Raw genomic sequence first — 15,628 nt, 5'->3', positions numbered from 1 at the left:
CTGTAACCCTTATAGTGGTTGTATAATCATATAGTCTCTTATGTTGAAACTTCACTTCCCCTTCAAGCTTCTTCTTTGCTCTCCTTTTAGCTCTATAATATGCATGTATTGATACCTCTGCCCCAAAATCTCCTTTTACTCTCTTTTTGAATCTCTTTTTGAATGCATTCACATCCCAATCTAGATTATCCCTTAAATTCTTTAAATACTTCTCTGTCAGGTATTAAAAAGTTACTAACCTGTTATGGAAATCTTTAGGACATTTGTGCTTTGGATTAAAACTCTTAATTTGAAAAGCTGAACTCTTCCCCATCAAAGATGCATAAATTCTAAAACCACACATATTCTTACAAGTAAAATAATCCTCTCATTGTTGTAACGACCCGGAAACCGAACCGCTACCGGCGCTAGGATCCAGATCGGCTTAAGGCCGCCGGGACCCGTAGCAAGCCAAACATACATCCTGTAAACCTGTTTAATCCCATACATGATAACACATACATAAAAATTTTGAACTTTCCTTTTCATTCATTCATTCATCAAACTCAACCTGTGCATGCACAACTCATAAACATAATCATCAACCCCACACTGGAGTCCTCATCAAATACTCCAATGGGGTAACATAACATATAGTGAGTTTGGCTTACTTAAAACATCATTCAAGCATTACATTTGAAAGGTCATGTAAACAAAGGGATTAACATACAATCTAGGGTCAAGCACAACTATAATCCTCAATATCATCATTACACTTCATAACTAACTATTACTATTAATTTCATTTCAATATCTATCATGTCCACCACTAGCTATTACATGACCATGACTTTACTCTTCTTGACCTCCTGATCTACCCTGTACCTGCATATCTGGGGTTAAGGGAGAGGGGTGAGCTATAAAGCCCAGTGAGCAGAATAGTAAAAACATATATTAAAATTCATGCTTTCATGAAATGCGTCACATCACAGACAATTCACATCAAGGGTGAACCTGTCACCAAATAGTCCCAGCATCATAACCGTGCCAGGCCGTAGAATGGGGTCCTGGTCTTCCTGTCATATCATAACATTACTTACCATTGCCCCAGGGCCTCATCTAGCACCTGGTCTTCGTATTCCATACCGTGCCAGGCCGTAGAATGGGGTCCCAAGTTCGGCCGCCGAATATGCATGCACTTCGGGAGAGCTTTAGGCCCCCGAAAGCATAAGTGAGGGAAGCCCAGGTTCGGCTGCCGAACCTCATGTTCGGCCGCCGAAAGTGGCATGCATGCGGAGGCACTTTAGGCCCTCGAAAGTGGCCTGGCCAGCCACCTATAAAGGGGTACCCTTGTCCGAACGAGAGAGCTTTTCTCCCCGTTTTCGGCCAAGGTGAGCTCTCTGCCATCCCTCCCCATTTTCCGAGTTTCTTCCTTCAGATCTTTCAAGATTTTCATGAGTTTTCATGTTGTTTTGAAGTTTTGAGCAAGTTGTGGAAGCTTGGAAGACATTGAAGCTCTTTCCTTGGATTTCCAAGTTTAGGTCATCTTCCTCTCGATCTCCAAGAGGTAAGAGCCGATCTTAAGCTCATTGCATGTTTTAAGTAAGTTTTAAGTAGATCTATGGGGTAGAAATTCATGTTTAGGTTATTGTTATATTTATGGGTTTATGTATGTTTATGAACAATGTGAGTTGTTTGATGTGTTGTAGTTGGGGTTTTTAATGGTTTAAAGCCCCTAGGAGCTTGTATGCTTGAGTATGCATGTTGTAGAATAGGATGTGTTGTAGTTGGCCTGAGCTAGTTGAGATCACCAGCAGGGTAGTGCCCGTAATCAGAGAGAGGATCAAAACGGCTGCCAGCCGACAAAAGAGTTATGCAGATGTTCGCAGAAGGCAAGTCGAGTTTCAGGAGGGGGATTTGGTATTGCTTAAGGTGTCTCCTATGAAGGGGGTGATTCGGTTTGGAAAGAAAGGTAAGCTAGCTCCACGATACATCGGACCCTTCGAGATCTTGCAAAAGGTTGGGAGTGTGTCGTACAAGCTGGACTTGCCTGCATCAATGGAGAGAATCCATCCGGTTTTCCATGTTTCGATGTTACGAAAGTTCGTGTCAGATCCGAGCAAGGTTCTTAGTGAGCCTGATGTAGAGATCCAAGAGGATCTCAGTTATGTTGAGCAGCCAATATGGATTCTGAACACCCAGATCAGAAAGCTAAGGAACAAGGAAATCCCGATGGTGAAAGTCCTTTGGAATCACCACAACATAGAAGAATGTACCTGGGAGACACGGGAGTCCATGCTCAGCAATATCCCCATCTTTTCTAAGGTAATTCTTATGTGCTTTATGTGTATGCCATGCTATGTGTTGTTTGGTGAACATTCGGGGATGAATGTTCTTAAGGGGGGAAGAATGTAATACTCGGCTAGACTCCTGTATCGGAATCCCTACCGTCCGGTGGGATCTCGGATGTCGGAAACCTCTAGAAGGGTAATATCATGTTTTTACAAAATGTTTTAATGTATTTTATGTTTTTAAGTAAAAAGGAAGTTAAGTTTTAAATGAATATAGCCTTGGAGGAAGACCCAGGTTCGGCCGCCGAATCCCAAGTTCGGCCGCCGAACATGCATGCACTTCGGGAGAGCTTTAGGCCCCCGAAAGCATAAGTGAGGGAAGCCCAGGTTCGGCCGCCGAACCTCATGTTCGGCTGCCGAAAGTGGCATGCATGCGGAGGCACTTTAGGCCCCCGAAAGTGGCCTGGCCAGCCACCTATAAATAGGCCTGTGCAATCGGTCGGTTCGGTTCTGAACCGAACCGAACAGAAAAAACTGAAAACTGAAGTATTAAAATTTTAAAAACCGAAAAAACCGATTATGATGATATAACCGAACCGAATCGAACCGATAAAAATCGGTTCGGTTCGATTCGATTCAAACCGAAATCTGCCATAGTTCTTGGTATCTGTGTTGGGGCTGCCATAGTTCTTGTTCTATTCCTTATTTCTCTCTGGTTCACTTCTAAACGCAACAAGAAGTGCTGGTGGGAAGGATCACAGAATATCGTATCCGGAGCGTGCTGGTGGGTCAGGCCATGGAAGCGGAGAGACCCGGTCCGGTGCTCGTTCCGGTGATCAGGCCGGTGCATCTATCGCGGTACCAGAAGTTTCACATTTGGGAAGGGGCCATTGGTACACTCTCAGAGGGGAGAGGCGAACGCCTGGGCCGAAAGGGTTGGGTATTAGAGGGCGAGGGCGAGGGCGAGGGCGAGGGCGAGGGCGAGGGCGAGGGCGAGGGCGAGGGCGAGGGCGAGGGCGAGGGCGAGGGCGAGGGCGAGGGCGGGCGAGGGCGAGGGCGAGGGCGAGGGCGAGGGCGAGGGCGAGGGCGAGGGCGAGGGCGAGGGCGAGGGCGAGGGCAAGGGCGAGGGCGAGCGAGGGCGAGGGCGAGGGATTAGCCACAAAATCGGTTATTTCGGTTTGATCGGTTATTTAACACGTTTAAACCGAACCGAATCGAAAATCGAATAATTTTAAATATACTAACCGAACCAAACCGATCATCCCGATTAACCGAACCGAAAAACCGAAATTAATCGGTTCGGTTCTATTTTTCGGTTTAAACCGAAATATGCACAGGCCTACCTATAAAGGGGTACCCTTGTCCGAACGGGAGAGCTTTTCTCCCCGTTTTAGGCCAAGGTGAGCTCTCCGTCATCCCTCCCCATTTTTCGAGTTTCTTCCTTCAGATCTTTCAAGATTTTTATGAGTTTTCATGTTGTTTTGAAGTTTTGAGCATTTGAGCAAGTTGTGGAAGCTTGAAAGACATTGAAGCTCTTTCCTTGGATTTCCAAGTTTAGGTCATCTTCCTCTCGATCTCCAAGAGGTAAGAGCCGATCTTAAGCTCATTGCATGTTTTAAGTAAGTTTTAAGTAGATCTATGGGGTAGAAATGCATGTTTAGGTTATTGTTATATGTAACGACCCGAAAATCGGACCGCTACCGGTGCTAGGATCCGGGTCGACTTAAGGCCGCCGGGACCCGTAGCAAGCCAAACATACATCCTGGAAACCTGTTTAATCCCATACATGATCAAGAAAATACATAAAAATTTAAAACCTTTCTTTCAAACATCCAACTCAACCTGAACATATACAGTACATAGTCATAATCATAATTATGATCCCTCTGTGGGACCTCAACAATGCCTCAATGGGCAAATACATCATGAGATGAGTTGGCTTCCATAACATTATAAAACATTTTGATCATGTAATAAAAGGGATACTATACTCATAGGGTCAAGCACATCTATAACCTCAATAATACTCATTACATAACATACTGAAATCTCTTACATTACATTATAGTACAATTGTCATGTCCACAAACTAACTATTACATACACACTTCATATCTCTGGCTAACCTCCTGGTCTACCCTGTACCTGCACATCTGGGGTTAGGGGAGAGGGGTGAGCTACAAAGCCCAGTGAGCAGAAAAGAGAAAACATGTATTAAAATTTCATGCCATTATGTAATGCAACACATCACAACAAATCACATCTCGGATGGTATTGTCACCAATAATCCTCTACATAGTCCAACTGTGCCGGGACGTAGAATGGGTACAACCGGTCTTTCCCTTAACATAACATATCATACAGTCCAACTGTGCCAGGGACGTAGAATGGGTACAACCTGGACTTCGTCTTACATCGTGCCAGGGACGTAGAATGGGTACAACCTGGACTTCCATACCATATCATGCCATAACATCATCATATCATATGAGGACTAAAGGATCATCCAATGACCAATCCACATCAACATCATAAATGCAATGCAACATATTCGTGAATACTAATGCAAGCAACCTACTATATCTCATGGCATTCATGATGCATGGATCATGCTCAAAATTCATATTTCGTTTATTTTAAAACTTAAAGTTTGTTCCACTCACTTCTGGCTAGCTCTGACAAACTCTGTAGCAGCTGGCTCACTGCTGGGGTCCTCGGTTCCTCGGGTCCGAACCTACACAGGTGGACTCCAATGAGGGACCAAACATACATAAACATAACTCTAGTATACTCCCCAAAAACCCCCCTAAAACAACATGAAATCATTACATGAAAACATGCAAGAAATGGCTGGACAGGGCACTTTCGGCGGCAGGTTCGGCGGCCGAAGCTCCCAGACAGAGGCGAAACTCATGCATGTTCGGCGGCACCTTCGGCGGCCGAAAGTCCCAGACAGAGACGAAACTCATGCATGTTCGGCGGCACCTTCGGCGGCCGAAAGTCCCAGACAGAGACGAAAGTCTCCTTTCGGGGGCAACTTCGGCAGCCGAAAGGCCTGCCTCCCCAGCCACGTTCGGCGGCCGAAAGCTCCTTCGGCTGCCGAACCTGGTTTCTGCCAAAGGGCAGAAACTTTGGCTCCTCTATGCACATTTGCCTCCCAACTCTCAAATCATGCATAAACTTGTTCTAAAACATGCATAAACACCATATGTCACACCTAGGGGTCTCAAACTATCATATACCCCAACTACAACACTTCAAACACACAAAATCAACATACATTGCTCAAATCATCATCAAAACCCATAAACTCAACTTAAAGCCTAACATGCACTTCTACCCCATAAAACAACTTAAAACTTACTTAAAACATATAAGGAGCTTAAGATCGGCTCTTACCTCTTGAAGATCGAGAGGGAGACGACCTAAACTTTGAGATCCACGAAAATGAGCTCCTGAGTTCCCAAAGCTCCAAAACTTGTTTCAAAAGTTCAAAACCTTCAATGCAAGCTTAAAACTCAAGAAAAATGGTGGGGATTTGAAGGAAGAACACTAGATTTGGGGAGAGGGAGGTCGGAAGCTAGCTGTGGCCGAAAATGGGAGAAAGCTCGCCCATTTCGGCTAAGTGCCCCTTTTATAGTGGCTGGCCAGACCACGTTCGGGGGCCAAACTTGCCTTCGCATGCATGCCATGTTCGGCGGCCGAACTTGAGATTCGGCGGCCGAACCTGGACTGCCCTCGCTCATGCTTTCGGGGGCCTAACGTGCCTCCAAAACGCATGTATGTTCGGCGGCCGAACTTGACTTTCGGCGGCCGAACCTGGGTTTTCCTCCAAGGACTTTTCATGCAAAAACTCATTTAAAAACATACTTAAATTTATTAAAAACATGGAAACATATCATAAAAACATACTTTTACCCTTCTAGAGGTTTCCGACATCCGGGATTCCACCGGACGGTAGGAATTCCGATACCGGAGTCTAGCCGGGTATTACATTCTCCCCCCCTTAAGAACATTCGTCCCCGAATGTTCCTCAACTAGCACACATAGCATGGCATAAAACATAACATACATACATAACACATAGCACACTAGGATACAAACCTCTAAAAGAGATGGGGATATTGCTGGAGCATGGACTCCCGTGTCTCCCAAGTGCATTCTTCCAAGTTGTGGTGGTTCCACAGGACTTTCACCATCGGGATTTCCTTGTTTCTTAACTTTCTGATCTGGGTGTCTATGATCCGTACTGGCTGTTCAACATAAGTGAGATCCTCTTGGACCTCCACATCAGGCTCACTAAGAACCTTGCTCGGATCTGACACAAACTTCCTCAACATTGAAACATGGAAAACCGGATGGATTCTCTCCATTGAAGCAGGTAAATCCAGCTTGTACGATACATTCCCAATCCTTTGCAGGACTTCAAAGGGTCCGATGTATCGTGGGGCCAGTTTACCTTTCTTCCCGAAGCGAACCACTCCCTTCATTGGAGACACCTTGAGCAATACCAGATCCCCCTCCTGAAACTCTAACTGTCTCCTGCGGACGTCTGCATAGCTTTTCTGTCTGCTTGCAGCAGTCTTGATTCTCTCTCTGATTATGGGTACCACCCTGCTGGTGATCTCTACTAGCTCAGGCCCTGCCAAGGCCTTTTCTCCAACTTCCTCCCAGCAAACAGGTGATCTGCACTTCCTTCCGTACAAAGCTTCATATGGAGCCATCCCGATGCTAGCATGATGGCTGTTGTTGTAGGCAAACTCCACCAAAGGTAGATGCTGCCTCCAAGAACCGCCAAAGTCCAGCACACACATTCTGAGCATATCTTCAATAGTCTGGATGGTCCTTTCTGACTGTCCGTCAGTCTGGGGGTGGAAGGTAGTACTGAAATCCAACCTGGTACCCATGGCATTCTGCAGACTCCGCCAAAACCTGGAGGTGAACTGGGGCCCTCTATCTGACACTATCGAAACAGGAACCCCATGCAACCTGACGATCTCGTCCACATACACCTGCGCCAACTTGTCCACAGAGTAGCCACTCCTGACAGGAATGAAATGAGCAGATTTGGTGAGTCTGTCCACAATCACCCATATGGAGTCCACTCTGTTGGACGCTGCCGGTAACCCCACTACGAAGTCCATAGCTATATTTTCCCATTTCCATTCTGGAATAGGTAGCGGGTTAAGCATTCCAGCCGGCTTCTGATGTTCCAGCTTCACCCTCTGACACACTTCGCAGGCTGACACGAACTGTGCCACTTCTTTCTTCATAGCTGGCCATCAATAAACCTTCTTTAGATCTTGATACATCTTGGTGGCTCCGGGGTGAACGCTGTATCTTGCATTATGAGCCTCTCTCATAATGTCTCCTTTTAGCCCTATGTCATCTGGTACACATAGTCTGCTCCCATAGCGGAGGATCCCCTTGCTGTCGAATCTGAACTCACTATTATTGTCTGACTGAATAGTCCTGGCAATCTTCACTAACTCCGAGTCCTCATGCTGTTTCTGAGCCACCTGCTCCAGAAACACGGGTGCCACTCTCATCTGGGCCACCAAGGCACCTGTACCAGACAACTCCATCTGTAGACCTTCCTCAATAAGCTTGTAAAACTCCTTCACCACTGGCCTCCTCTCTGCCGATATGTGGGATAAACTGCCTAGTGACTTCCGGCTTAAGGCGTCTGCCACAACATTCGCCTTACCCGGATGGTACTGAATCTTGCAATCATAGTCACTCAGCAGCTCCACCCATCTCCTTTGTCTCAGATTCAGATCTCTTTGACTCAGGATGTACTGCAGGCTCTTATGATCTGTGAAGATCTCACATTTTACCCCATAGAGGTAGTGCCTCCACATCTTGAGTGCAAAGATTACTGCTGCCATCTCTAGGTCATGTGTGGGGTAATTCAACTCATGCTTCTTCAGCTGCCTAGAAGCATAAGCAATCACCCTCTCATTCTGCATCAGTACACAACCCAGTCCCACACGGGACGCATCACAAAAGACTGTAAAGTCCTCATCACCAGATGGCAGAGCTAAAACTGGTGCTGAAGTCAACCTCTTCTTAAGCTCTTCAAAACTCTCTTCGCACTGGTCGGTCCACAGAAATTTCTGATTCTTCCTGGTTAGTCTGGTCAGAGGAGCTGCTATCTTTGAGAAGTCCTGAACGAACCTCCTGTAGTAACCTGCCAAACCCAAGAAACTTCTAATCTCTGACACTGAAGTGGGTCTAGGCCAGTTAGCCACAGTTTCTGTCTTCTTGGGGTCTACCTCTATACCATTCTCTGACACTACATGCCCCAAGAACGAAATGCTCCTCAGCCAGAACTCACATTTAGAGAACTTGGCATACAAGCCATGTTCCCTCAAAGTCTGCAAGACCAACCGCAGATGATGGGCATGCTCCTCTGCATTCCTGGAATACACCAAGATATCATCTATGAAGACAATAACGAAGTGATCCAGGTATTGACTAAACACTCTGTTCATGAGATCCATGAATGCTGCAGGGGCGTTGGTCAACCCGAACGGCATTACAAGGAACTCAAAATGCCCATATCTGGTCCTGAAAGCTGTCTTCGGTACATCTTCATCTCTTATCCTTAGCTGATGGTACCCCGATCTCAGATCTATTTTGGAGAAACAGCTCGCTCCTGCTAGCTGGTCGAATAGATCATCGATCCTTGGCAAAGGGTACCTATTCTTGGTAGTGACTTTGTTCAACTGCCTGTAGTCGATACAAAGTCTAAGGGATCCATCCTTCTTTCTCACAAACAAGACCGGAGCACCCCAAGGTGAGGTACTCTGTCGGATGAAACCCTTTTCTACCAGCTCTTGCAACTGTTCCTTCAACTCCTTTAACTCGGCTGGGGCCATCCTGTAGGGAGGGATAGAGATCAGTCTAGTTCCAGGCACCAACTCTATCTCGAACTCTATCTCCCTAGCAGGTGGTAAACCTGGCAGCTCGTCTGGGAAGACGTCTAGAAACTCTCTAACCACTGGCACTGAGGCGGGCTCTCTAACTGGACTGCTAAGCTCTCTCACATGAGCCAAATACCCCTGACATCCCTTCCTAAGCAACCTACGAGCCTGAAGAGCTGATATCAGACCTCTAGGTGTGCCCCTCTTGTCTCCTCTGAAGACGACCTCTGACCCGTTCTGATCTCTGAACCTGACTACCTTGTCCCTGCAGTCCAAGGTAGCACCATGGGTAGACAGCCAATCCATCCCTAGAATGACGTCAAAGTCTGTCAAATCTAGAACCACAAGGTCGGCGGAGAGGCATCTTCCCTCAATAAAAACTGGACTGTACTGGCAGACTGACACTGCCACCGACGGGTCACACTTGGGTCCACTGACCCATAGGGGACACTCTAACCCAGAGACTATCAGACCCAACCTCTCAATGGCTCTCGGAGCAATAAATGAATGAGATGCACCTGGGTCCATTAATGCATACACATCGGAACACCCAATGACGAGATTACCTGACACCACGGTGTTGGATGTGTTAGCCTCCTGCTGAGTCATGGTGAAGATCCTGGCTGGAGCTGATGGACCTTCACCTCGGGAACCCGAAGAAGAGGCTGCCCCTCTCCCTCTACCTCTGCCACTGCCCTGAGTTGTGGCTGGAACTGTTGGCTGTGCCACACTACCAGAAGCTGTCTGCTGGGGCTGGCCCATGAAAGGCGCTCTAGGACAATCCCGAGCCATGTGTCCCTCCTGTCCACATCTGAAACATGTGTTAGTCCCAGCTCGACACACTCCCCTGTGTGGTCTTCCACATCTCTGGCATTCTGTACCATCTGAGCCTGAGCTCGAGCCACCGCCAAAACCCAGACCGGATTTCAGCTTGTTCCAAAACTTATTCTTCTTCGACTTCCTGGTGGTGTTATCCCACCTCTTCTTACCTGAGCTCTGAGAAGAGAACCCTGGTCCTCCTCTGCCTGGGGTCTTAACCCCTGAAGACTGGGTCACTGACTGCTTCACTGACCCTTCAACTATAGCACTCGCTTCCATCCTTCGAGCCATATCCACCACAGTGTGGAAACTTTCTCTCTCAGCTGACTGAACTAACGAGGAGTACCTGGAATGCAGCTTCATAACATATTTCTTGGCTTTCTTCGTATCTGTATCTAGAGCTTGCCCTGAAAAAGGCAATAGCTCCAAGAATTTATCCGTGAACTCCTCTACACCCATGTGCTCTGACTGCCTCAGTTGCTCAAACTCAATCATCTTCAGTTCTCTGGAACTGTCTGGAAAAGCCCATCCAGCGAACTCATTCGCAAATTCTTCCCATGTCATACCGTCTAGTCTCGGGTCCACATAACACTTGAACCATTCCCGTGCCTTCTTGCACTTTAAAGTGAACCCTGCCATTTGAATGGCCCTGCTGTCACTTGCCCCTAGCTCATCAGTTATAGTCTTCACTACTCTCAGATACTCAAAGGGGTCATCCCCTGACTTGTATTTGGGAGCATCTAGCTTGAGGTAATCTGTCATCTTTACCTTGCTCCCATCAGTTGAGCTAGGTCTAGGAGGTTGAGTAACTGGGGCTGCTGGTTCTGTAGGTGGTGGAGGTGGAGGTGCAGCATTCCCCGAGGTGGGGTTTGCCGGGTTTGGATAGGGTGGATAAGCTGGGTACTGTGTGTAAGGTGGATAGAAAGGTGGATAGGGCATGTAGGTAGGGTAGGGGTTAAAGCTGGAGTAATCCGATGTACCTCCCATCGGATACCCTGAACCCTGTGGAAAGGGTGGGTAATGGGGTGGAAAACCATACCCCGAGGCCTGAACGCCTCCCTGAGACTCCCCTGTCCCTTCTTCCTGCATGCTCACATCCAGGTTCCCATCCCTCCTCTGATCCTCTTCCATAACCTCCCTCACATCCGAAGAACTTCCTCCTCTATCAGTCCCCCTTCTGCTAGCATCAAAAGACCTTCTAGGGTCCCTTGACACTCTTTCTCTGTTGGCTCTACAAGACATTGCCCTAGGCAATGTAGGAGGACGGGCGCTCGTGCCCTCATCCTCAGGTGGCACTCCAGTCAATCGTGCAGATCGACGAGTTCCTCTCATCCTATTTTCTGAAAAACAGTACACATCAAGCAAGCATTAGCATCATATGGTTCATGTGGGCACACATGAACCCTCATCACATAAACATATCATAGCATCAATGCACATGTATATAATCATGGCATTTCACATCATCATGTAAGACAGGACTCCACATCCTATCCTAGTGGACATGACCTTTCCTATTGTGCTTGACCTTCTATAACCTCTATGAGCCCGACACTCTAGGTCCGACCATATGAACCTAGGGCTCTGATACCATTCTGTAACGACCCGAAAATCGGACCGCTACCGGCGCTAGGATCCGGGTCGACTTAAGGCCGCCGGGACCCGTAGCAAGCCAAACATACATCCTGGAAACCTGTTTAATCCCATACATGATCAAGAAAATACATAAAAATTTAAAACCTTTCTTTCAAACATCCAACTCAACCTGAACATATACAGTACATAGTCATAATCATAATTATGATCCCTCTGTGGGACCTCAACAATGCCTCAATGGGCAAATACATCATGAGATGAGTTGGCTTCCATAACATTATAAAACATTTTGATCATGTAATAAAAGGGATACTATACTCATAGGGTCAAGCACATCTATAACCTCAATAATACTCATTACATAACATACTGAAATCTCTTACATTACATTATAGTACAATTGTCATGTCCACAAACTAACTATTACATACACACTTCATATCTCTGGCTAACCTCCTGGTCTACCCTGTACCTGCACATCTGGGGTTAGGGGAGAGGGGTGAGCTACAAAGCCCAGTGAGCAGAAAAGAGAAAACATGTATTAAAATTTCATGCCATTATGTAATGCAACACATCACAACAAATCACATCTCGGATGGTATTGTCACCAATAATCATCTACATAGTCCAACTGTGCCGGGACGTAGAATGGGTACAACCGGTCTTTCCCTTAACATAACATATCATACAGTCCAACTGTGCCAGGGACGTAGAATGGGTACAACCTAGACTTCGTCTTACATCGTGCCAGGGACGTAGAATGGGTACAACCTGGACTTCCATACCATATCATGCCATAACATCATCATATCATATGAGGACTAAAGGATCATCCAATGACCAATCCACATCAACATCATAAATGCAATGCAACATATTCGTGAATACTAATGCAAGCAACCTACTATATCTCATGGCATTCATGATGCATGGATCATGCTCAAAATTCATATTTCGTTTATTTTAAAACTTAAAGTTTGTTCCACTCACTTCTGGCTAGCTCTGACAAACTCTGTAGCAGCTGGCTCACTGCTGGGGTCCTCGGTTCCTCGGGTCCGAACCTACACAGGTGGACTCCAATGAGGGACCAAACATACATAAACATAACTCTAGTATACTCCCCAAAAACCCCCCTAAAACAACATGAAATCATTACATGAAAACATGCAAGAAATGGCTGGACAGGGCACTTTCGGCGGCAGGTTCGGCGGCCGAAGCTCCCAGACAGAGGCGAAACTCATGCATGTTCGGCGGCACCTTCGGCGGCTGAAAGTCCCAGACAGAGACGAAAGTCTCCTTTCGGGGGCAACTTCGGCAGCCGAAAGGCCTGCCTCCCCAGCCACGTTCGGCTGCCGAAAGCTCCTTCGGCTGCCGAACCTGGTTTCTGCCAAAGGGTAGAAACTTTGGCTCCTCTATGCACATTTGCCTCCCAACTCTCAAATCATGCATAAACTTGTTCTAAAACATGCATAAACACCATATATCACACCTAGGGGTCTCAAACTATCATATACCCCAACTACAACACTTCAAACACACAAAATCAACATATATTGCTCAAATCATCATCAAAACCCATAAACTCAACTTAAAGCCTAACATGCATTTCTACCCCATAAAACAACTTAAAACTTACTTAAAACATATAAGGAGCTTAAGATCGGCTCTTACCTCTTGAAGATCGAGAGGGAGACGACCTAAACTTGGAGATCCACGAAAATGAGCTCCTGAGTTCCCAAAGCTCCAAAACTTGTTTCAAAAGTTCAAAACCTTCAATGCAAGCTTAAAACTCAAGAAAAATGGTGGGGATTTGAAGGAAGAACACTAGATTTGGGGAGAGGGAGGTCGGAAGCTAGCTGTGGCCGAAAATGGGAGAAAGCTCGCCCATTTCGGCTAAGTGCCCCTTTTATAGTGGCTGGCCAGACCACGTTCGGGGGCCGAACTTGCCTCCGCATGCATGCCATGTTCGGCGGCCGAACTTGAGATTCGGCGGCCGAACCTGGACTGCCCTCACTCATGCTTTCGGGGGCCTAACGTGCCTCCAAAACGCATGTATGTTCGGCGGCCGAACTTGACTTTCGGCGGCCGAACCTGGGTTTTCCTCCAAGGACTTTTCATGCAAAAACTCATTTAAAAACATACTTAAATTTATTAAAAACATGGAAACATATCATAAAAACATACTTTTACCCTTCTAGAGGTTTCCGACATCCGGGATTCCACCGGACGGTAGGAATTCCGATACCGGAGTCTAGCCGGGTATTACATTATATTTATGGGTTTATGTATGTTTATGAACAATGTGAGTTGTTTGAAGTGTTGTAGTTGGGGTTTTTGATGGTTTAAAACCCCTAGGAGCTTGTATGCTTGAGTATGCATGTTGTAGAATAGGATTTGGCAAGTTTGGAAGGTTTGGGAGGCATTTGAGGTTGAGGAGCCGAGTTTCTGCCCTCTTTGGCAGAAACCAGGTTCGGCAGTCGAAGGACTTTCGGCCGCCGAACCTGCCTGGGAAGCAAGCCTTTCGGCTGCCGAAGCCTGCCCCTGAAAGTCGAGTTTCGTCTCTGTCTGGGAGTTTCGGCCGCCGAAGGTGCCGCCGAACCTGCCTGACTTTCTGCTCTGGAGGGACTTTCGGCCGCTGAACCTGCCGCCGAAAGTGCCCTGTTCAGCCTTCCTTTGCATGTTTTCCATGGATGTTTTGAGGTATTTTTAGGGGGTTTTTGGGGAGTATTTTAGAGTCTTGTTCCTGTATGTTTGGTCCCTCATTTGAGTCCACCTGTGTAGGTTCGGACTCGAGGAACCGAGGACCCCAGCAGTGAGTACAGCTGCTTCAGTGTCTGTCAGAGCTAGCCAGAGGTGAGTGGAATAACTCTTTATACTTTAAAATAAATAAATCAGTTTTAGCATGTTTCACGCATCATGAATGCCATGATATCTATATAATAGGGTGCTTGCATTAGAAATCATGAATATGTGCATTGCATAATATGTTGATGATGCGGGTGAATGTTGAATGATCCCTTAGTCCTCGTAAGTTAAGATATGATGATGATACGGTACGGAAGACCAGTGAGGCCCATTCTACGCCCCTAGCACAGTTGGACCATGTTATGTTATGCTATGTTATGTAAGGGAAAGACCAGTGAGGCCCATTATACACCCCTGGCACAGTTGGACCATGTAGAGGACCATGGGTGACAAATTCATCCTTGATGTGATATGATTGTGTTGTGATGCATTCCATGTTATCATATGTTTTAAATGTTTTATTATTCTGCTCACTGGGCTCTAGTAGCTCACCCCTCTCCCTTAACCCCCAGGTTTGCAGGTACGGGCTAGATCAGGAGTTCAAGAAGAGTAAAGTTATGTGTCATGTAATAGTTAGTTAGTGGACATGATAAATGGTTGTGTAATGTTAAGAATAGTATAATGAAGTAATGTAATGATGTCTATGGATGTTAGAGATGTGCTTGACCATAGAATGTTGTTATCCCTTTAATACATGATCTTAGATGTTTTATGATGTTTATGTAAACCAACTCAACTCATGTTATGTTGCCCATTGAGGCATTGATGAGATCCCATAGAGGGGTCGATGTTTATGATCATGATGATGTATAATGTATGTACAGGTTAAGTTTGGTAAATGAATGAAAGAATGAATGTATGACAGGAAAAGTTTTGAATTTTTATGTATGTTGTTGATCATGTATGGGATTAAATAGGTTTTCAGATGTATGTTAAGGCTTGCTACGGGTCCAGGCGACCTTAAGTCGATCTGGATTTTAGCGCCGGTAATGGTCCGGTTTCCGGGTCGTTACAACAGGGCACTTTCGACGGCAGGTTCGGCGGCCGAAAGTCCCTCCAGAGCAGAAACCCAGCCACTTTCGGTGGCACCTTCGGCGGCCGAAAGTGAGCTCTAGAGACGAAACTCATGCATGTTCGGCGGCACCTTCGGCGGCCGAAACTCCCCTCCAGAGCCGAAAGTCCACTTTCGGGGGCAGGGCTCGGCAGCCAAAA

Source organism: Manihot esculenta, chromosome 13 (genome assembly GCF_001659605.2).
Source record: "Manihot esculenta cultivar AM560-2 chromosome 13, M.esculenta_v8, whole genome shotgun sequence".
NCBI lineage: Eukaryota > Viridiplantae > Streptophyta > Magnoliopsida > Malpighiales > Euphorbiaceae > Manihot > Manihot esculenta.
This window is presented reverse-complemented; position numbering follows the sequence as displayed.